We start from the raw sequence: 24,377 nt of genomic DNA, 5'->3' as shown, positions 1-24,377 counted from the left end.
AATTCTAGGGCCTCAGTTTTGGACACACAAAATAGAGGGATGCTTTTATGGTGAATGATTTCATTTGAGAATTTCTTTAGACTTATTAAGTTGCTAGAATAACAGAGAATAATCAGACTTTGATTTTACTTAAGTCATCAAGTTTAGAATCAAAAGAAAAGGCTTTAAACACAATAGGCAATAGCTAATTTGGTGTGGGGATATATTCACACAGCATAGTGTTCAGACCCATAAATGTAAGCTTTGTCAGTACTATGCAACACAAGCCAAATTGCTTCAATACTCATTTGCAGAGACTCGTTGGAGGACCAAGGGCAGAGCTGAGTTTCTATTTCACGGTTTCTCAGAGTACATCTTCACTGTATTTACTTTCGGGTGATGCCCAACTCTTGTCCTCTATGGTAATCTGTTCTAACTATAGTTCAGCAGAAGGCCATGCGACCACAGCTTGTCTACAATACAATTGGACAGAGATGACCAACTGACCAAGGAAGGCTCACTCCTCTGTTGGCTAGGAACATGCGAACAGTGTGGATTGGCTTAAAATGAAAAGATAAGTTTAATCAATTTGGAATTAAAGGCTGATAGTGTAATTGCTGTGGGCTGCTAAGTTGACTGATCACATACACATGGGTACCGTGGGCTCCATTTGCAGCCAAGGACAAGCAGGAGTACAGCTGGTCTTCAGATCTGGAAGAAAGAAGTAGATCAGAAGACATAGAGGCTACAGAGGGAGCCATGGAGAATGGGCTTTGTTCCTAACATTCTGGCTCTCAAGAGCCTTCCTCATTATTATTTCCTGCTTTCAAATTCTGTGTGATCTCTGTTTAAGATCAGCAAGCTCTACCTGAAGTGACTTTATTGGGTCTCTGTTACTGCAACTGAAAACAAGTTCTGATCAAGATAATGGCCCATAGAGGTTCTATGGGCTGACCTGTAGTACTAATGATTAGACAGAGAATGTCTAGAGTGGTATGAAATGGGATAACACTAGGTCAGGGAAGAATTGTAAACCTGTAGTACTAATGATTAGACAGAGAATGTCTAGAGTGGTATGAAATGGGATAACACTAGGTCAGGGAAGAATTGTAAACCTTCATATGGGTGCTGGGGATATGAACTCAGGTCCTCATGGTTGCACAGTAAGCATTTTACTGACTGAGCCATCTCCCCAGGCCCGATCTTACTTCTGTGACCTGTGTGTGTGTGTGTGTGTGTGTGTGTGTGTGTGTGTGTGTTTTAATTTTTGTGGAGAGTAGTAAGCAGAAATGGCTGTATTTAATATCCACAAAGTCTTTTGTTATTCATCCCCCCCAAACCCCATTTCACAAAAATATAACAATAACTGTTCACCCAGGAAGAATATTTGAGAAAAGAAAACCATACACATTAATTTATTGGTGGGTGATGGAGAAACGTATGTTTTGTCTCTCAGTGAACATGTCTATGGACCTTCTTAGTGTGTGAACAGTGCTCAAACATAAGAGGAACTGCATGGGACTGAACCTGTTCACAAGTCTCAGGTGGAAATCAGACAGGCTTGGAACTAAACTGGCTCAAGTGAGAAACAAAAAACAGCTGCTATCAGCACTGTCTCTATGAGTGAGCCAGGGGCATTAGGGAGAACAGGATTATGACTGGCCTGGCAGAAGGGGAAGGTACCAGACCTCTGGGAGGAGGCAGGACAGATGGTGATACTTCAGGGGAGTGTAGCAGAAATGCCCAAGGCAAAACCCCAGGACTCTTTCATCTAAATGGATGTGCTAATGGCTCCCAGGGAGCAAGTATGAGAAGGCTTAGCACATATGCCTTCTCACAGTACTGGCTGTAAATAACCCATGTGTTTGTCTGTGCCATCTGCCTGGTGTGCACTTTGTGGAACTATGTAGAAAAAAAGTGGGAATAAATAGCTACAAATACTTAAGTTGCACACTTAGAAATCAAATATGCTTACACATTTAGATAGTTACACTTCTTTTAAAGGGAGTAGTTAAATTAGCAATGTTCCCTTTTTTATATGTGGTCGGGGGCAGGACAGTAGGAAGCTATGCAGCTCCCTAAGGGTCAAAGAGCAGGCTGGGAACAGAATGAAGCTACTACTCTTACTACTGGATTTCATCAACCATGAGTTAATCACACTGAACCAGTCTAGACTACAACTTCTTCATCTAAAGAGGAGGGGAGTGTGTCATTTTCCCTCCTCAGAGTAACTGAGAATTAACTAATATCAAAACACAATGTTCTTTAGATAAAAGACATTATGAACACATGCAATGTTTTTATAGAGGGAGTCTAGTCACACCCTCTATAAAGTGCCTACTGCACATTACTGATTTTATTTTCACACACAGTAAGACTGCTCACACATTTTAGTTTCTCACAATTATATAAATAATATAATTAATTCATCCATTAAAACATCTATTGAGTATTACTGTGCTGTTTATTTATAACTTTAATCATAAGATACCTACAAGTGTAGTTATATTGTAAACTCATGAATTCAATGTGTTGCAAGTAATTTCCAAACTACAAAGTTGGATTTGTGTTTTCAAATTAGCATTTTCCCTCTTCTAGATCTGAAGTTACCAATGACTTGGTGATTTTTTTTTTAAGAGTACAGTATAGAACTCAAATAAATTTTAGAACATTTGTTTAAAACCCAGTGTGAGCAACTGAAAGCAGAATCATATCACATTAATCTCATTTAAAACCGTGTTTCATCTTATGGGATCCCCAGAAATGGCTTAGGTTGAACCCCAATACAAGGATCTGGGTTGCTCAAATACTTTTTATAGTTCTCAACTTTGGTCCTACCAGAAGTTGTTAGGAAGAAAGAAGAGGGTATGAGTACTGTGACTAATGCTAGATGCAGGTGCACTGTAAATGTATAATTAAGCTCCAGTTATATAAGATGCTTTGTCTCTCCAGACCTAAGTTTTATCATCTACAAATGGGGATAACAGGAAACTCTCACACAGGTCTTCCAAGAAGCACCACTTTAACAGTAAACACGTGGTAAGTCATGATGCACATCATGCAGACCCTGTTGTGTGGTTGGAGAACCTGAATGGATGCCAGAGTCAGAGATCTTCCTTGGAGTTTTGAACACAGGTTGAGGATGGGTAGGGAGTCCCTACTTCTAAGTTTCCAAGGGCAGAAGTGCCAAGAAACTGTTCCAGCAAGACACGAGCTGACACAAGCTGAAGTAAAGTACGGGGCATGCAGGAAGTAGCACTAGCAAACCTGGTGTCTCATGCTAGCCTGACATGGGACCGCTTTATGCCATCTTCATTTATGTCAGTTCTGTAAAGAGAAAGCACAATGTTTGCTCTGGAAGAGATGAAAAATAAGGAGAAAAATCCCAAACAGCAACATACTTTAATACTTCAGTTAAAAAAATGTTTTAAAGGCTAAAATAGTTGGGTGTAATGGAATACACCTTAAATCCTAGCACTCAGGAGGAAAAGACAGGCAATTCTCTGTAAGTTCCAGGCTGGTCTGGCCTACATACTGAGCTTGAGGCCAGCAGGGGCTACATGGTAAGAACCTGTCTTTTTTTAAAAAGTCTAATAGTGGAAAGAAAAAAAAATGTAACCACTGGGTAAATGTTAGAAGCAACTTTGGTTTCATGAATTGCAATGTGGTTCCAAAGACAAAAATGGGAAGGAGGATAAAGTCAAATGATAAAACCATGTCCACTGGTGTGGAACCCAAATTCACAACAAAAACAAAGCAAAGTAAAATCCTGAAGCATAAAGAGATTTTTTTTTCTGCTGAAAACTTTTTGGAATTAGCTAGAAGAATAAAAAATAATTAAAGCTATGAATTTAATACAAATAAATTTTAATCTTCACTTTTGTTTAAAGGCTAAAAGTAATTAAGAATCTGAAACGAGAGGCTGGGCATGGTGGTGCATGCCTCTAATTCTAGAACTCGGGGGGCAGAGGCAGATGGATCTCTGTGAGTTCAAGGACAGCCTGGTCTACATAGGGAGTTTTCTAAGCCAGCTGGGGCTACAGGGAGACCTCGTCTCAAAAAACAAACAAACAAACAAACAAACAAAAACTAAAACCTGAAATGGAAATAATTAAATAGTAACTACAAAAATTATATGTGCATAAATAGATGTGCGCGCGCGCACACACACACACACACACACACACACACTGTATAGAAGTAGACTAAGAATATGTAAAAACCCAGGGATGACAATATTTTCAAGGTTTACTGATAAATGCAGATAAGTATTTTAAAAATGCCTAGTTGTTATGGTACTTTAAAACAACTCAGTAAAATGGAAGGAATCAATGAAGACAGTATTTTTCAACTGTGTGAACAGTTGTAGAATAGAGAGGACAGAGACACAAGTGAGGATTTGACTACTGAATACAGAAGCATGAATGCAGGGAATATTTGAATTCAGGAAATGTTATGAAATGGAATTCCTGGACAATCTCCACACTTAAGGAAATGAACTAGTTGTTGTTGTTGTTGTTGTTGTTGTTGTTGTTGGTAGTGGTGGTGGTGTGTGTGTGTGTGTGTGTGTGTGTGTGTGTGTGTAAAAGTCACACTTGAAGAGTGGGGAAGTGGAACTCAGGTAAATCCATCTCATGATCACTATGCTATTGCTGAATTGCACATATGGCTGGAGGAAAACAGTATTTTATTTTGTAAATTTTTAATTGAATTTTTGTGTATTTCATACAGAACATCTTAATCATCTTTGACATCTATTTGAAAATAAAGAGTAATCAAAATTATGGAAATACAAATTGGTATTAAATTCAAAGGGCATATCTTATCTAAGAAAGACTAACTACTGGATTAAAATCTTCTAATCATTGTTACCAATGCTAAAACCAATACTGTGGGCAGCAATAGCATTTATACAACATCCTTACAGCAAGGATTCAGTTACCTGTAACTGACAATCTTTCAGTTTTTCATTGATTCTAACAAGACCATGAAAAGGTTAAAAAACAATAAAAATGAAAAATTTCTCTTTTTAAGGGGAATAAAATTAAGACTCAAAGAAATGGCACTCTATAGATCATATGAAGGTCATTATTTCTTAGTAAAAGCTTCCATTTTAAGCACACTAAAAAGGCTAAAGAATATGTAAAAATACTGGAGCATATCTCTTCACTTCCATATAGCAAAGGAGATAACCAGTGAAAAATGCAATCACGACAGCACTGAAACACTGGCATCATTTTATACTTTTAATAGAGTGACTAAGCAATAAATATGAATCCAACAGAAAAACAGACCCACTGACCAGCCTAAGGAGAAAGCAAGCGTACAAAGACGTGTTGCAGACACATACTAGTGTTCAATGCATGCTATTTATAAAACAGAGAAACCAATAATAACCTAAATATCCACCAATACAGAAGCTTGTTGTTGTATTTGCAGAATTTAGCATATTGTCTACTACATGGCAAACACCACCCCCCGCCAATACTTGGTGAATGAACAGCACCATGAGTAAATTAAAATGGTACAACTGAATTTGATGAAAACATTAATGTTAAAAATTGTATTTATTTATTTTATTTTTATATGTATCAGTGTTTTTTCTGAATCCATGTGTTTTTTAAAATTGTATTTATTTTATTTTTATGTGTATCAGTGTTTTTTCCGAATCCATGAGCATCTATGACATGCAATGCCTGCATTGGTCAGAAGAGGACATCAGATCCCTTGGAAATGAAGTTACAGATGGTTTTTAGCTGCCATGTAGGTACTGGGAACCAGACCCTAGTCCTCTGCAAGAGCAGCTAGTGCTCTTGACCACTGAGTCATCTCTCCAGCCCAAACATTAATTTTTTAATGTAAAACCATATTCAATAACATAGAGTCCACAGTACTTTATTAAGTGATGAGACGGATTACTAACTGACCTACATAGTTCAACCCCAAGGACATAAAATCCTTTGTCTACTCATATATATGTATGAAGATTCCTAGGAGGACAAGACAGACAGGACTTTAATAATTTTCACCTTTTCCTTTGTACTTTTTAGTACTGCTTGAATTAAAAAAAATAGTGACCACATATTTTTTATTTGGTTGGCCTAATCTTTTAAGTGTTTACCCTGACAATTCATGCTTTAGAGGATGAAAATAATATCAACAGTTGACAATGAGTATAGATTTTAGACAGAATATTCTATGCTACAAGTTCTCTATTCTGTGAGTTACTCTTATAACATGCCCCAAACAGAATGAACAAAGGCACATTCATTTAATAACAGCTGCAACAGGTGCCCTAGTAGTATCACAGAAATATTTCACTATTTTTTACATTTTTTGTGCCTAACTCTGCTGAACCCAGTCTTGTTAACTTTCTGGCTAACCACCACAGCCCAAGGATGCTCTCCTGGGCTCTGACTCCATCCAAGTGAATTCACCATTGACAGTCTCCGTCTGTCAGCTCCATACACAAAGACCTCAACTATTTGATAAAGAAATATTGCTTTTCTTGAAAATTGGATTAAATTTGAAAGTAGATAGCCTGTATTAATAGCCAATGGTTTCTGATCATTTATTCTTTCAATCTAAGAGAAAATACAAGCATTGCCTGATCAACAAAAGCTAAGGGTCTCTTCTCAATTTCCATCAAGAGCAATGTGCTTCCTCCACTGGGGCACTGCCTGGTTACCACAGTGCTGGGCTGCGATTCTGGACAGCCTCTGAAAGCAGAGTCAGGGCCAACAAATCCTGTATCTATACACGTGTGCCCTGAAAAACCAGCCAAGTGTGAGAATGGCATAGAGAACACAGAGGGCCTGGTGACTGGCAAGCTTCTTCCTCTGGGTGCCATTTATCTGAATTACTGAAGTGTGGTGAAATTTACTCACGCCCGGCTGATGCACAGGTTCACCAAGCCAAGAGTAAGCTTTGTATTTTCAATCCTGCACAATCCAGCAAGGTGAAGGGCTGAAAGAAAACAGAGAAGTTTGCCAGCTAGATGCCTTCCTTGCAACTCCTGGGTACAGTATCAATCTGGCAGGGATGGGGGCTGCTGAAGGTAGCAGTGGCATGTGCCCAAGACACACACCATTCTAGGTACTTGAGGCTCAAGAGTGGCTGGACTGATTTAATGACAATGCTGTAAATACGTTTTTTTGTTTGTTTGTTTGTTATTTTGGTCTTTTTGAGACAGGGTCTCCCTGTAGCCCCAGCTGTCCTGGAACTCACTATGTAGATCAGGCTGGCCTTGAACTCACAGAGATCTCCCTGCCTCTGCCTCCTGAGTGCTGGGATTAAAGGCGTGCGCCACCACGTCTGGCTTTTTGTTTCTTTTTTTAAAGGCACATTTATATATGATGACAACTCTATTGGCATGTGTTCTGAGTTATATTTCCAGTGGCACAATCTTTGTAAATCACACTTGTTTGTTGACAGTACCATTCATTTACAAGACGCTGGCCAACCCAGTAAGCTGTGCTATCTGATTCTCACAGGCCACTGACATGGAACCCAGGTCGTAGCCCACGTTAGGGATTTGGCTCCATCTCAGTGATGCGATATGACCCCTTGCCTTGCTGCTGCCACTGCTGACTAGTTTTCCCTGATGCTGCTGTCATGTGCCTTGTCTACTAGAGCTGTCTACAAAGAGCCACAGCTATTTCCTGAGGGATATAAAACACAACAAACTGCAAATCAACAGCACAGAATATGACCTCATGCTGTCAGGCTGCTGTTTTTTCCAAACTGTAACATTGTGGCAGCTCCTTGATTTACAAGTATCACTTGACCCTCACTTCACTTCACCCTTATTCCTTCAATTGCCTAACTCAGTCCCATGGAGTCCCCCATCCCACCCAACTCAGATCCTGGCTCTCAGGCTCACAGGGCCACAACAGGTATTCTTAGCAAGTTCACTAACAACCTCTGATTCTCCCTGCTCTCAGCCCCCAGGTCTGACCTTTAACATTGTCAGCAGCTCCCCTCACCAGTCTTGACTTACTGCAACCACTCTCTTCCTTGTTTCAAGTAAAGGCTCAGAAACGGAGAGCAAGTCGCAAGTCACATGTCTCTCTCTCCTCCCTCCTTAGTCCCTTGTGGGGTCTCTCCCTCTCCTCGCGGGTCATTGGCCACTGGTCCACGAGGACAAGGGGAGCAGAAGCGACGAGTGGGGTCAGGACGGCCAGTGAGCACTGACGGAAGAAAGCCCTTCCAGGGAGGCAGGTTCAACGATGCAAACAGCTCTAGACTCAGTGAGACAGCTCTAGATTCAGTGAAACAGCTCCGTTTATTCAGTGGGAGAACTAGGGAAAATATAGTGTGGAGGCAGTAGCCAATGCCTCAGCTGATAGGTGCTCATAGTATGCTTTATTTATATGTGGTAGTGGGCTCCTATCGTCCGACTACCAGGCAATGCCTGATTATCATATAGAAAAAACCTGGGGGTAGTTTTTACTCTAGGTAACTATGCCAAAGGTCATGTTCCAAATAAGGTCAGGCATCCATGCTTGGTGGCACTTTCCAGGTAAGTCAGGAAGAGAGCAAGAGGCCCCCTGCTGAGAAGGGGAGTCCTTCCATTTGGCGCCGAGCCCCTTAGAGCTATCCAGACATGGAGGACTACAACCCTAACAGCAGGGTTTCCCAACAGTCCCTCACATCCAGCTTGCCACCAGTAATTCTGAAGATTCAGTGTTATACTTTTCACCAAAATGCAGATAAATAAACCAAAATTCCACAAAGAGCCTGTAAATTCTAGTAAACTCTATATACAAGGTGCCGGTATGGGCATGACCATGTTATTTCTTTTCTGTTTCCTGTTCAAGTCTTATTCCAATGTATAAGTCCTTCTGCAATCTGGACTCAAGAGAGTCTCCTTCGTGACAGTTTCTGAAATCAAAAATTCTTTCCTCTCAACCTATCTTTAAAACATAGTTCTTGGGGCTGGAGAGATGACTCAGTAGTTAAGAGCACTGGCTGCTCTTGCAGAGGAACTGAGCCTGATCCCAGCACCAACCTGGTCTGTAACAACCGTCTGTAAGCCCAGGTCCAGGGGAATCCAATGCCCTCTCTGCTGACCTTTCCTGGCATGACACGAGTGTACTTACATGCAGGCAAAACACTCATACACATAAAATTAAAATAATAAAATGTTTTTTAAAATAAATAAGTAAAATAAAATATAGCTTTTGGACAATTTTCTCCAGGACCCTCACCATAGTATAACTGAACTTTCACCATGCTTTAACCCATAGGCAGAATTTTAGTCTCACAGAAACATACACTGCAAAGGGTCTTTATGGAGTTTCCAGTTTTCTGTTTCTTTACCGTCAAACTTGTGCTTGTTTACTCAGTTTTCAAATTTGTGCAAGTAGGGAATCATATGACCAACTGGTTTGAACTCATTCCTGATGACAGCTCCACCTTCCCAACTCTTTCAAATACTCAAATAAAACTTTAAAATCTTATTCCCACACACTCACTCTTGGTGTCTCCTCCAGAGGGCCTGGAGATTAGAGAACTATCAAAAATATTTAAAAGTCTCATTTCAACTCAGGAGTAAGAGACTCATCCACTTCTGACAAAAGCAGCTTAAGCATCAACTCTGGACACCCTAGAGTTATTTTCTTCAGCCCACAAACACAAGAACATTACATGACCATGACACAAGCTTGGAAGACATCCCATAGCTATCAGATGATAGATGTTTTCATTGGTTTCTGCTTAAATCAGGGCTATTAACAGCAGCAGGATACTGAACAAGACCCCTCAGCATTAGATTCAAATTGTGTCTAACAAGGCTCACTTTATAAATCTCAACTACTTCCTACTGAAGAGATGCTGTGTTCAGACAGCACAGCATCTCTTCAGTAGGAAGACAGCCCTGTTTATACATTGTATGTTTATATTCCCTTTAAAGATAAATGATACTTTTATAAAGAATGAATTGCATATGAAATACTATCTGCTTTGTCAAGATGCCGAAACACACACTCATTTAAAATATACAGAACAAAACCACCAGCTACCAATACTTCTTGCAACCCAAATAAGTGACATGCAAATTTCTCTTTTGGATAGTAGGGTGTTAATGAGGAAACTGAAATTAATATATGTTAGGAAATGACCTGGGAAACAGAGTTAGTGCAACATAATAAACGTACTAATATATCTACTATGGAGCTTCAGATACTTAAATTTTGATTTAAATTATGACATAAATATTATATGTATAGCTAAATTAGAATGATTTCACTAAAGGGGTTCACTCATTCACTCAGTGACTATGTACTGACAGGTACTTTGACATAGGGGAATACAAAAGACCCTGTCCAAGCCAGCTCAGAATCTCAGGAAAAACAGATACACAATAATAAAACAACAACATGGCAAATATCATAACTACTAAAATGCTATGCTTGGAAACATCAGCATCCAAGAAGCTGATTAATCATACAACAGATGAGGTAGAGATTGATTTATGCCAACCAGAGTTATCTCCACATTAAAAAGCAATACATTATTTGAACTTAATTATATTAACAACAAACCATATCACATAGAAAAGGATCACAAAAAGAAAAACGTGTGGGGTTAACCATGTTTGACGCTGGAAAAAGGAGCAGAAAGATGTTAAAGAAAAACTGTCTTTTTACTTTCTATATTTGTGTATTGTCTGATTTAAAAAATAATTTATGTTTGTATAATGCTTGAATAATGATGAAAAATACTGATTGAAGTGGGAGTAAAGGAGGAGGTGGTGAAGCAAACTGAGATGGATAAGCCTGAGATGGATGTCCAGAAGATGGAGGGTCACAGGAACCAGGGAAGGACAGAGCTGATCCCTCCACACCAGGACCCCTCTCTGAGGGTAAGGAGGATAAGGACCTCTGACCCAGGATGCGGCTGTGTCCATCAGTGAGATAGCAGCAGTGGAGACACCACTGCAGCAGTCAAACAGGATGTGGGTTAAGAGCAGCAGGGCAGACCAAATGCCACAGGACAGGTAACATACCTGAGCAAGCCGACCTGGGAACAAGTGAAACTCTGCCACTGCCTTTGTTTCTTTCACATTTACAAATATGTGCAGAAAAATACTTGTCCATTTCAAAAAACTATGTCTAACATGTTTAAGAATGACGACCAACACTTGTGGCCAGAGACCACAACTGTGGGGACCCACAAGGAACAAGACAGAGCCCAGCAACTATTTATGGGGAGGTCCCTACGCAGGTAGGTCAGTCTCAGTCTTGCCTGCCAAGAGACTGCCTTAATGTTGCCAGATAACCCTATTTAAAAACAAACAAACAAAAAAACCCCATAAATCTAGATTTTTTTTAAAAGTGCAAAATATCTTGATTTTTAAATGCTGGCTCATTTTTTTAAAAAAGTCTAGCAAAATCAAAACATGTCTGTAGGGCTGGAGAGATGGCTTAGGAATTAAGAGTACTGGCTGCTCTTGCAGAGGGCCCAGGTTCAGTTCTCAGGAACCCACATGGCGGCTAACAACCATCCATAACTCCAGTTCCGGTGAATCAAACACCTTTTGACCTCTGTGGGCATTGTATGACATGAGTGCATTTACATATGTGCAGGCAGTACACTCATACACATAAAAAAAAATGTCTGTATGCCACCTCTAGTTTTGAGACTTCCTAAAGTCTTGGTATAGATTAGAAAATGTCAGATTAAAATATCAGATGTAGGGGCTGGAGAGATGGCTCAGTGGTTAAGAACACTGGTTGTTCTTGCAGAAGACCCAGGTTCATATTCCAGCACCCACATGGCAGCTAACAACTGTCCATAACTCCAGTTCCAGGAGATCCAACAGCCTCTTCTGACCTCTGCAGGCATTGCACGACACAGGTGCACTTACCTCCATGTAGGCAATATATGCATATACATAAAATTAAAATTAAAAATAAAATTAAAAAATCAGATGCAGTTTCCCTTACTCTTCCCTTTTTAAGAATGAGAGGTTTTTATATGTTGTTCCACTTAATTCAGAAAACATCCAGTATTTGAATTTAAATTAGTTCCCTCTTTATTTTAGGATTCTACATGCTCACATGTTCCACTGACAAATGTTTAATGTGAACTCATATCAAGCTAACATAACAAACCTCAGCTCACTGTTACAACTGTTAAAATATATGCGTTTGGGTGGGAATCACAAAGTAACTGGTAAATTTTAAAAGGAAAACATAAAGAAGTACAAAAAATTCTCACAGAAAATATCTAAATATTCAAGTTGACTTGCAATTTATCAAATTTCCTCAGGAAACAACTTCCCATTTGTAGCTGACCAATATTACAACACACCCAACAATTTCATTAGAATGCTATTTTTAATCAGCTTGGCATATTATGCCTCCGGAACTGAAGACAAGCATGGATATAAAGTCATCAACCACAGATACAGTCACTGGGAAGTCAAACAACACTCTTAACTGGAACATAGTTTTGACAGGACAGCATGCTTTAAAAGTTGATATTCTTCTGTAAGTATGTGGTCTTTAAAAAGGCTTTGTTGAAAACACGAAAAATGAAAGACACCTATTGTGAGACATGTACTTCATAACAGCTCATAGGTGAACATCACCGGGTGAGCTGCTGCCATTCGTGGCTTCTTAGGGGGCAATTTGGATGATGGTAAATGAGTGTCCCTACTTTCAAATGACCTTCCTCCTGAGGCAGCAAACACAGGCTTGGGCATGTGGAAGGAGAACATTTCTGTACACCAGCTGCTGAACAGTCTACTGAAGTCCAGAAGAGAGCCAGGATGGTGTCCCTGAAAAGAACATAGAGGCTGTCCTATCTTAACACTGGGGAAACCTCTGCCACTGATGCCCTGTGTCCTTGCCTCTCTGGTACATCTGTCCTCCTCCAGTTCATCTTCTCTCACTCAATGTGTTTCATCTGTTTTGTCTTATTTGCTCTCATTCATTAGTCTGGATTTCTCTGTTTTTTTTTTCAGATTGGGTTAACTGTTTTTCCTTTCCATCCCCTTATCCCTTCTTCCACTTCCTATTCTTTCCCCTCTACCACTCCCTGTCCAAATTAACACTAGCTATCAGCCAAAGGCACCCTTGTGCAACCCCACCCAAAGGTTCTTATTCCTGTAGCATTCATGCAGTGAATTAATGTGTTTGCAAGAAACCATCTTTTACTTTCTCATACTTGTGACAAAGGAACTGCCCAAGGTTCCCTCTGTTTTTCTCTGTGTAGTGCAAACAGTTATCTTAGATGGCCATGCCTACCATTAGCACTACGTTGGTGTTAGAAGACTGAAAGAATCAGAAAGCCATCACCTCTTATATATTGGAACAGGGCTCCACAGAGCTTGCTAGGATCTCCTTAGACTGTTCCAACAAGACAAAAAGTTCACTCCCCAAGGCTTTGTGTGTAGGAGGTATCTTCTTTTTTTTTCACTTACCTACTATGCTTCTAAGAGCTATACTAAAATATATTTAATAGCTAACAATTGTTTTATAACCTGGTAATTGATATAACATGGAGTCTCTGAGGTTTATGCTATTTAGAAGTAGCATGAGAGATGGCTCAGCGGTTAAGAACACTGGCTGTTTTTGCAGAAGACCCGGGTTCAAATCCCAGCACCCACATGGCAGCTAACAACTGTCTGTAACTCCAGTTCCAGGGGATCTGGTGGCCTCTTCTGTCCTCCGTGGGCACTGCATGACATGGGTGCACTTACCTACATGCAGGCAATACACGAATATACATAAAAAAATAAAAAAAAAAATAAAAATAAAAGAAGTAGCATCACATAGAAGGAAGACCAATGATTTTATCATTAGAGTGACCTGGGGTCCGATGCCAGCATTCTCTCTAGCATACAATACTAAGCCAATTACTTCATCTTTCCCCCTACCAGTAAACTGAAGATACTAACACCCACCACACAGGATTTCTGTGAGGACTACATTATATGAGGTGACATGGCATGGCGATTAGCAGTGGTGTGAGGGAACCGAAATGAACAACACGTTCCTGGCTGTCTCCTTCCAGATGCTGATGAGAGCTCCACTGAATTCCACCCCTTTTGGGGAGGTCTTAACCATTGCCTCTTTTTCCCTTTTCTTTTCTTTTGAGACAGGGTCTCCCTGTAGCCCTGGCTCACCTGGAACTCACTATGTATGTGGTTCATCAGTGGTTGGCCTTGATCTCACAGTGATCCGCCTGCCTCTGCCTTCCAAGTGCTGGGATTAAAGATGTGTGTCACCATGACCAGCCAGGCCTATTTTTGATGAAGAGTCAGGAAGAAAGATGGAAGGATAAGCCATGGCTAGGAAGATTTGGGGGACACACGTGTAAGGGTTGGGGTGTGAGGAAAGCTGGATGGAGAAGGACTTAAGGTCTGCTGTAGATTCTGTGCCCTACTACAGCACTACAATTTGCTATTTTGAAATTATTAATAGCAAACGATACACTGTTTTATATTATTATAAAATGATACAGAAGGGTTGGAGCAAGTATCTTACCTGTTGTTTTTTTTAAACTAGTCACACAAATGTGGAAGTGGTCTATAGGCAAAGGGGAAGGGGAGGCGAAAACAGCTTGGCTTGCGGTCTCCTTAAAGGAATGCAGGAGGCACAAGAAGGTGGGCGGCTGCTGGTCAGACTGGAGGCTAGGCGTGGTTCCCACCCCTGACTCACCAGTGGTTCTGGTGAGTCATTAGCATTTCTGTGTTTCAGTTTCTTCCCTTGTAAAATGGCAGGATGGGAGGGCTGCATTATTATGGCACCCACTTGGCCTTTAAATGCTGGCTTGGAGGAGTGCCAGGAGCACAGTCCTCCCTGTTGAGTTGCTACTGCACCTTAGGCAGTAGAATCATGCATCTGTGTGTATGCATCTAGGCATGTGAGCTTATTATGAATATACATGCACATACATACATCTTGAAGCTAATCCTACACAAACCATTAGATCATTTAAGAAAGGCTTCTACGGGGTCATCTATTGTTCTTTTCTGTTCTCTAATCCCTTGTTCCACTTCCTACCAGAATAACCCATCCAAATGAGAATATTCCTGAATCTAAAAAGAATAACTTTTTTCCTAAGTACCTCAAGGGGAAGGTTTATAGCATCCCCCTGCTCCTGCCTGCATTCCCCATTCCTCTTTACCACAGTACTTTGTTTTCATATAAGACTGATTACCTTCTTAGCACTACCTCACTGAGTCATGTCATAATGATTACTACTTTTCATCTAATTTTTATTCCCCAGCCAAAATAAGTGATCTAGCTCATTCATTTAACCCAAATACCTAGAACAGTACCTAGCTCATACAAACTTATACTTAGAAATTGAATTCTTTATTTAATCTTTGGTAAAATCATAAGTCTATGCAGCTAGGAGGGACCTCTTAGCAAGAGATTTGTAGTGATGAGAAAACAGGTTCATGGGAGAAGCAGCTACCCTGAGAATCTACATAGACTTCCCTTGTACTTTGTCTCTGTGCTTCCACATACATCTGTGAACCTGGGGAAACACACAGCCTGGGTGGGAGGTAGCCTATGAAACAGACCAGTTCTGAACTCATTTAAAGCAAAAGAGTCAGAGAATAAACTATGGTGCTTATTTACAAAAGAGTAAAGCCCTGGAGAATAATGATAGTTTTGAATCCGTAGCAGCTTTCATCTAAGGATCTCTCTGAACTAATGGAGTTCTCATTTCACAATGGGAGGTATCATTATCTGTTCTCAGTCAAGTGAGTTAAAAAGCTGGGTGCTCCTTGACCTTATTGCAGGCTGCTTCAGAGATGCTTTGGGGCACTTCATCACGGTTTTCTCGTCCTTATCAATATCAAAAGCAGCTCAGAGAGCTATCTCAGCTGCAGCAACCACCACAGTTTATCTGTTCTTAGACATCCCGGCAATCACTGCAGTCCATGCAAATTTGGGGGCCAGGGTATAAAGCAATAATCCTGGGCACTGGGCACTGGGTCATGTCATCCTCCTCTCAGATCACCAGAGCCTGGAACTTCCTGAGCTTGTCCTAGAGAAAGGACAACCACAGCAATTTGTGAGGCACACTGTAGCTTTGGGACGTGAGAAAGATTTTTTTTTTCCCCTTTCTTCAGTTAACTTTCCTTGTCCTGATACCCTGCCCTTTCCATCTTTGAAAAATAAATCAGTTTGGAGCTTTTGCCTGACCATACTGTTACAGTGCTTCCAATTACCTCTTAATTATCTAAGATCTACACTGAAGGCCAATTAATGCAAGACCTGCCAAAGAGTCTATCACACCTGGCCAGGTAGCATTCTTTCTTCTTTGGGTTGATGCTGAAGCAGTGGATTCTGAAGTCAAAGTCCTCTCATCATCCTCTCCAGCCCCTGTTACACAGAGCAGGGGGAAGATGTTCACCCTGTTGACTTTCCTGGCCAGAGATGATACCAGGCTAATGGGTGTAGCCCTGATTGAAGTGAGTGCCATAGCACTCACCTTTCCCCTTGCCAAGCTCACAGCACTGGGCTCTCATATCGCTGGCTGTACACTCTATGAGCTTCCTCTCTTCTGCAGTTCCTGGAACTGGGTTATTGACCTTCTCCTCAGGCCAGGAGCATCATGACCCAACTCTCCAGCCAGTATCCTGATGTTCCAGGCCTAGGGACAAATGGAAATCCATGATCCATTTTTTACAGAATGTCTCCTGGGTCCATTGTGCTTCAGAATGTACTTTGGGCTGAGTTATGAAAAGGGAAACACTGTTAGAAAATATCTGCTGTTCCTCACTAGTTGGTGACCTAAGACAAGTACAACTTTCGGCACAGGTGCAACTATTCTCTCACCTACAATCTCTCATCTGATACATGGGAGTAAGGCCTGTGTAACCTATCTCACTGGTTGATGGTAAAAATAAATAAATAAATAAATAAATAAACAAATAAATAAAAATCTAGGGTTCTTTTTTTTTTAAAGTACATACATGAAAGAACCTAATATGTACCAAAGCTTACTGAAGATGTAGCTGACAACTGAAGGCAAGGGTTCCTCATGTTAAAAGCACTCAGTTCCTACCAACCAGCTATCAGATACCAATACATACAGTAGCAGAACAGGGAAGAAGAACCCTGGGATGCATACTTGCATTGAAGCAAAATCGGAGACTTGGAGTCAGGAAACGCATGCTACAAAGCTGACTCTTGGTGTCTGACCCTGGACAAGTCATTCAGCCTCTCCTATTTGCAGCATGCTTGGCTGTCAAAATGAAGCAATTGGAGGTGACAATCCCAAAGGTCACTTCTAGCTGCATGAGTCTATGAAATATTGAAATAGATAAGCTTTGGGTACTGACCCAATTCCTTCATCAGACATTTGGGGGCCTACCCTGTGCCAGCATCCGAAGAGGAGAGTGCCCATGCAGGACTGCCCGAGGCTTAGCTTCTCTCTAATTCTCTTGGACCCTCTCCCTTTCAAAATTCTAAAAACTCCACCCACTGATGCCAGTGGATTTGAGGAGATGGTATGGATTCATTGCTAAGTGGACAGGACTACAGACTGCCATGGGGACAAGACTGCTCAGTACCATCCCTGCAGAGTTCATGGACTTCAGCCACAGAAAGTGTGAGATACCCAGGCACTGCTGGTTGGCAGACTGGCAACCTGCCTGAAACACCTTTATAGAGGGAGGAGCAGAATATCAGCAGTGTAGGGAGATGGGGTAAGAGATCCTGAAAGGGGCCTCTAAAGAACCTGCAGAAACTGTTTCTGGTAGAAATAGAGGTAGCTCTGAAATCTGCCATGGACAGAGGTGGAGCGTCAAGGCACACCCACAGAGAAGTCACAGCAGGGGATATGTGACAGGATGAGGCTGGGAGCAGGAGTCTGGGGATGGATGTCCAGTTACCAGAAGACTGGAACAGTTTAAAGGACAGAAGTTTAAGGCTTGCACTAAGGTAGTACTGGTAACATGAGGGATAAAAACAGTAGCTGTGTACTAAGAGAATTCTACATGTCCAGGAGATCCAGCAGAGGCAGAAGTTTATGCCCATATATAATGACTGAGGAAGCAAGGGAATGTACTAGAAATCAATGGTAGTAGAAAAATCTGTTTCACTCGTATTTAGACTGGCAATTAAGATACTGGATAAAAAAAATGCTCAATTTGTAGGCAAGCCTACTCCAGGGAGAAAGAGACTACATGATGTACAGTTTGCCTTTATATAAAAGACTCCCATCTTTCTGTTCTTGAACAAGCACTCAGGGTGTCTATCTTTTGAGGTACTTTTTGGTACCTGTGCTTGGAATGTTTCTCTTCTGTTTGCTTGACAAACATGCTATGTTGAGTTCATTTAAGAATGAGGTACTAAAGAACTATGGAAGAGTTCTGTGTCTATTGTCTTATCAAAAGTTAGGGTATAAAACTCCAAATATTGTTGACCTTGGCAAACACATTGAATTTAGAAGTTTTAAAATTAAAATGTTAAAAAGTGTATTTTTCTTTTTTGAGATAGGGTCTTGCTATACCGCCCAGGCTAGCCTTGAAGGTGAGGCCCTTCTGCCTCAGCCTCCTCAGTGATGAGATTATAGTTATATACCATCAGGCCTTCCTTAAAAGCATATTTAAATCTTTGCAAGTATAGATTTCTTACAAAACTTTACTGTGTATGGCCCCTCCTTAACATAAGGGTACCTGGATCTGTTAATACCTGTATTCACAGCTAGATCAAAGACTCTGCCAAGAGCAGTCATTGGAGCTACATTTAACAGTCATGACCTTTTTATCCTCCCCAAAAGGATGTTATCAAGTAGACTGTGCAGTAATGACTCTAAATGTGACATGACTGTGTTACTATAAATAAATATAACACATTCTCTCAACCCATTTAATTACTGTTCGTGTAAAGCAGTGCAATTAACAAAATTGTCTGAATTCTGAAAATGGGAAAAACCCTCCTGTCTCTCTTAGGTAGTTTTACAATCCTAACAATAGACTTAATGAAGCCTTTTAAAAGGATGATGATTCCATTAAAATGATGGAGGCACGTAAAAATGCATCACATAGATTCTCCTGTTGTTTGATGGATTAAATGCTTCATCACACCCTAGAGAGAAGGAAGAAAGAAAACACAACTTTCTGAGGGAAGACTGTAGGCCTGAGATGTATCTGGCTTCGTTAAGTCACTGAAGACTCTGCCTCACATCCCAAGTGCAAGAGAGATGTGTTTGGCATACCATGAGCTGGCCCTAGGAATGCTGCCTATTGACTATGAGTTGATATCATAAGTTTATAATCCATATCACGATGAAGGCAAACAATTATACAAGTCGATTTAAGTATTTTTCCCCTCAGAAAATAGATGAAAAAAAGCCCCACGAGACAAAAACAAACAGAAAACAAAAAAAATCCAACCAAAAACAAACAAAAACACAAAGTCTACTTCCTGTTGAGCGGCCTGGGGATGAGAGAACCCACTGTGTCCAAGTACCTCTAGAGAGAGCACCTATCAACTGGTTTGCATAAAACTTACTTCTAGATATTTTGTTTTCCAGTCACTACTATACTTATTTCTTTTTTCTAGTTATGAACTGCTAATACACAGAAATATGCCTGATTTTTATCTACTGACCTTGTATGCTATGATTTACTAAACTCAGCTCTTCCTACATCCTTGGGATTTATCTGTATAAAGTGTCAAGTGCCCGGGAATGAGAATGAGAGCTTTACCTCTTTCTACCCAATCTTTACACTTTGTACTTCTTTTCTCTTTTTAAAAATATTTTATTAGTATTTTTATTTTATGTGTATGAGTGTATTGTCTGCATGTGTATAAGTGCACCAGAGTCATGTAGTGCCCAAGGAGGTCCAAAGACAGCACTGGATCCCCCAGAACTGGAGTGAGACAGTAATTGGATGCCATGTAGGTGCTTAGAATGGAACCTTCGTCCTCTGCAAGAGCAGCCAGTGCTCTTAACCACTGAGCCATCTGTCCAGTGCCCTTTGTACTTCTTTTCTTTACTCTCTTCTCTTTCTTAAACAGCGTATTTACCAGTACATTCCTGTCTCTATAATCTGCTTTGCCTCATGCTGATTTGGATTGGTATAGGGCCATGAAAACTGGGCCATGGGAACTGTGACCTTCAGCAGAAAAGTCTGAGCCCACCAAGCCATCTACAGAAGAGCAAGGGGCCAGATTCTGAGCCTCAAACCTAAAGGGATGAGAACTTACATTGATCCCCTAACTGTATGTATCTCTAAAGATGCTGACATTTTTAAATACACAAAGTAATTACTGAATTCTTTTGGGACTTTTGAACTAGAAGGGCCCTTAGAAATTATACTCCCATCTTATTCTGAAACTGAGGCTCAGCATGGCTAGTAACTTGCCCCAGGTCAGTCGGAGGCAAGGAAGGAAGTATTATTCTGGATGGGATATGAACAGAGTACAGAGACTTGGATTCTAGTCCAGACTAGATCAAGAATGCGGTCTGTCTCTGTCTAGAGGTCCAAGTCTGAGGAGATGTAGATGTTCCAAGTGTGATCTAAGTAAATAAAATAACCTGAGCCCAAGTGAACATGGGTTTTTACTGAACCTCTGCTAAAGGTGTTCCCTAAACCCAGGGTACCTGGCTAATTTATGGCTGGCTTCTATTGTTCAGAAATACAATTTTCCTGTTTCTTGAGTAAACTTACTTAGAAATACACAAGGCACTAGCATCTCAAAGAAAATCCCTGGTCCTATTTACACCAACAGGACTGTCTCAGAAATATCACAGTCCTGAAAAACTTAGTTTAGCAGCTTTGGGCCCACAATCAGTCCTGGGGATTTTGGCTGATCTGTACCATTCTCTTCAAAGAATCTGGAAGAACCAAGAAAATCACCTGTCTATTTACCAAACACATATTTCCTCTTTACTAGAAAAGAGAAGTTAACAAGGATGCCTTTAAAGTGAAAAGTATATTTCTGTCAGATACATACACTTGAACGAGCTGAATTCTCAGGTTTTAGTAAGTTCAGTTGTTCAAACTTTCCCTCTTGTGATATATAACGCCAAGTATTCATATACATCAATCATTTCTCTAAAATTATCAGCAGCTGTCAATGCTAAAACAGAAGTCCAAGAGGTCATGAGGATTTTCTGAGATCAGAGCTAGGCCACAACTGGATAAAAAAGAAACCAGACAATAAAAGGATATCAGGCTTCTGGGTGTGGCCTGGTAGGGCTAGTTTCACCAGAAAAGGGGAAACAGTGGGAGCTTGGCCTTAGGTCCTCTGGTAACAGCCTTGTTTGTGTGTAGATGTGTGTAGATGAAAACCTTCAGTTAAGAAGGTTTTCCAAGGTCAAACAGCTGGTTAATGGGAGTATAGCAATTTGAATCCAGATTGACCTCTCTTAAGTCCACCCTTTTAATTAATTTTATTATAAAATTATATAACCACATTAGCAAAGACAGAGAAGGAAAGCCCATAATCTTATAACCCAGATACAACTGTGAGCATTTTGGCAGGCTTTTTCCACATAGGAATTTCGCCTTCAAAATTAACAGCATATTCCACAAGCTATTTGCTATCCCGCTTTCTTCTTACTTTATAACCTCACATTCATTCAATTTATTTAATAATTTTGACAATCAACATATAATTAATACTTTACTTTTACTCTATGAAGCATCACAGTTTAAGTAATGAAACCTCAATTGTGGGTTGTTGCGTTTCTCTTCAGCTTTATCAGCAGTGTACAGATCTTAGTTACAGAACATACCATGTTGCCTCCTCAAATAGGAAATGTCACCATCAAAGTTTCAAGCAGACAATGATTAGTCAATAGATAACAGAAACTGTGATTAAGATATCTTGAAAATGCCACCATTAGTGATCTCTCTAGCCTGGAATCAAATAAATCTGATGAATGTTATTAATGAAGAGGGACCAAAAATAACAAGTTAAAAAAAAGCTGTCCTTCTGAGCCTCCAGAGGCCATGTGCTTTTAATGGTTTAATGCTCTACTTTCCGTTTCAATAATAGCAACAAAAGAAGTTACCCTTCCCCAAATCTGCATTAGGAAGAAATGGAAATTATTTGAAAAGCAAACATATTCCTTTGGCTTAAATATCAAGAGTGATCAGAATATGCAAAAGCTCAGAATTAATTTGTTATTCGTCATGTCAGAGACCTGTTTTTCTCAGGTCAAGTGAATGAACAGCTTCAGAGCAGTTCTGATTTTTCATCAGGTAAAGCTAGAAGTAAAAGAGACAGCAGTGTCAAACCTAGTGTATGTCTGCTGCATGTGGAAGATAGAGCAGGGCTGGTAGGATTTCTAGTGTTTGGAGGAAGGTAAATGCCAGAATATTTGCATGCTTCTGTGGCTATCTGTATTGAAATCCTTGTTAGAATCTAAGCCATCATCAGTTTGATAGTGCCTGGTAACATCTGCTCCCCGCATAGCACGCTAAAGGCGATTGTTGTTTAGGGAAAATGGAGAGAACTGGGCATGTTCATTCCTAGCAAGATGGAATCTGCTCCCTCAATGGAATATAATCAGTCTACGTAAGCTGACCTGTTTTCCCAGCAACAGTTTAACACCCATACCGGCTCCTTTTTATTTTCCCACCTGTGTCTACTCCATTCCTCAATGGGGAGTTGTACTTCATCACCACCTAATAACACCTTTTTGTTCTCTAATACTGAGATAATCTTGCATTTCATCTTTCCTCTAGAGGTGTCTTAAAAGTTACTATGTCCTTGTAGGCATGTAAAGTAGTAGAATCACTTTGGAGACCACTGGTATGCATCATCCAGTCAAGTGTAAGGTGTACATATGCTGACCTGAGAATGCTTTCCCACGCATCTCACAGAGAAGCTACATCAAGATATACACTCAAGAATGTTCACAGTTGCACTGCTAAAAATAATGAAAAACTGGAAATGACCCTGATACCCACTGAGAGGAAAGGGATAAATAAATTGTGGTACACTCATACGATGTGGTGTAGCAGGGAAGATAAATGGGTTTCATGCATCAGCAGGGATGAACCTCAAAAAAGGCAAATGGTGCAAGAATGTCATTTAACATAGCCCAGAGGGAAACAAAACTTTATAGTACGTTATTTAAGGAAACAAACTTACTCAGAAAAATAAGGAAATGTCAAACAAAAAATTTAGAACAGTTTCTCTGACGGAGAGAGATACTGCTGGGAGGGGGTCCATGGGAGTTTCCAAGCACCTGTGATGCTCCTGTTCCCATGCTGCAGAACGGGAACATGGCATTTATTACTCTCTTTTTTCATGCACAATGTATATGTATGTGTATAAGTGTGTATGTATGTGTGTACATACATAATCCTTTGCATATACACACAGACACACATACACAGACCATCACATACTGACACAGACACAGACACAGACACAGACACACAGACACACACACACACACACACACACACACTATTTTTTTCCAGGATAACTGAACGCTGGGCCCACCTTTCTCAGTACCTCCCTCCCAATACTTTGAGCCTCTACAGAATCTTGGGTTGGGACTTTTGCCTTAGATTGAACACCTGCTCCTTCTAACTCCTGCTTCAATCAAAGTTTTTGATCCTGAAGACCCTTTGATCTCCTCAAGGGCTCACCTAGAGAACTTATTCAGGCCACCACTAGATATGGTCAGTTGTGACTTCTTCAAACATCCAATCTTGCTGCCAGGAGGCTGGAAAATCCCATTATAGGAAGGGCTGCCCATTTCTAATCTGTCCACCTGGAAGACAGTTGTTCTTGCTGAGTTGTACTGAGGAGCTGCAGAGGGCTGCACTAGCCTAGGTCTGCCACACCCAATAACCCTTCCCGCTCCCCTACCTGACCTGCTCAGAAGACGCCTGTCAAATTTCTCTACTACATTTCTGCTATTCCACCCCCCTCTTGAGTAGTCCTATTACACGGACTTCCTCAAACCATCGTTTCTTCATGTCTATAAGATTATCTCAGACTCACCCATCTCTCAAGCACTAGACTCCCAGCCTTGAAAAACTTTTCTGTCTTCTCCTCCAAACCCCTTTTAAAAAATATTTTTATTTCTGCCTTTAATCCCAGTACTGGGGAGGCAGAGGCAGGTGGATCTCTGTGAATTCAAGGCCAGCCTGGTCTATATAGTGAGTTCTAGACCAGCCCCACAACAGGGAGACCCTGTCTCAAAAAGACCAAAATTTTTTACTTATTTTTATTTTATGTGTATAAGTATTTTGCCTGCATGTATGTAGGTACATTTGTGTCATGCAATGTGCATGGGTACTGGATCCCTTGAAACTGAAGTTATGGACAGTTGTTAGCCACCATGTGGGTGCTGGGAACCAAACCTGGGTCCTCTGCAAGAGCAGTCAGTGCTCTTAACCACTGAGCCATCTCTTCAGCCCCCCCAACCCCTTTTTTAATTTTATTTATTTA

The 24,377-nt window shown here is 40.6% G+C and overlaps 1 protein-coding gene across 1 annotated transcript in view; it reads right to left on the bottom strand.

Annotated features, from left to right (window-relative positions):
- Positions 1-24,377, bottom strand: part of Fyn (FYN proto-oncogene, Src family tyrosine kinase) — a gene marked incomplete in the record, with an annotated part of 221,391 nt that overhangs the window by 152,375 nt on the left and 44,639 nt on the right. Inside the window, 1 exon segment of the mRNA XM_029555724.1 lies at positions 6,867-6,945.

The sequence above is a fragment of the Nannospalax galili genome, unplaced genomic scaffold (genome assembly GCF_000622305.1).
Source record: "Nannospalax galili isolate Female #2095 unplaced genomic scaffold, S.galili_v1.0 scaffold646, whole genome shotgun sequence".
Lineage (NCBI taxonomy): Eukaryota > Metazoa > Chordata > Mammalia > Rodentia > Spalacidae > Nannospalax > Nannospalax galili.
The sequence above is the reverse complement of the archived record's forward strand: the minus strand, read 5'-3'. Positions and strand labels throughout refer to the sequence as shown.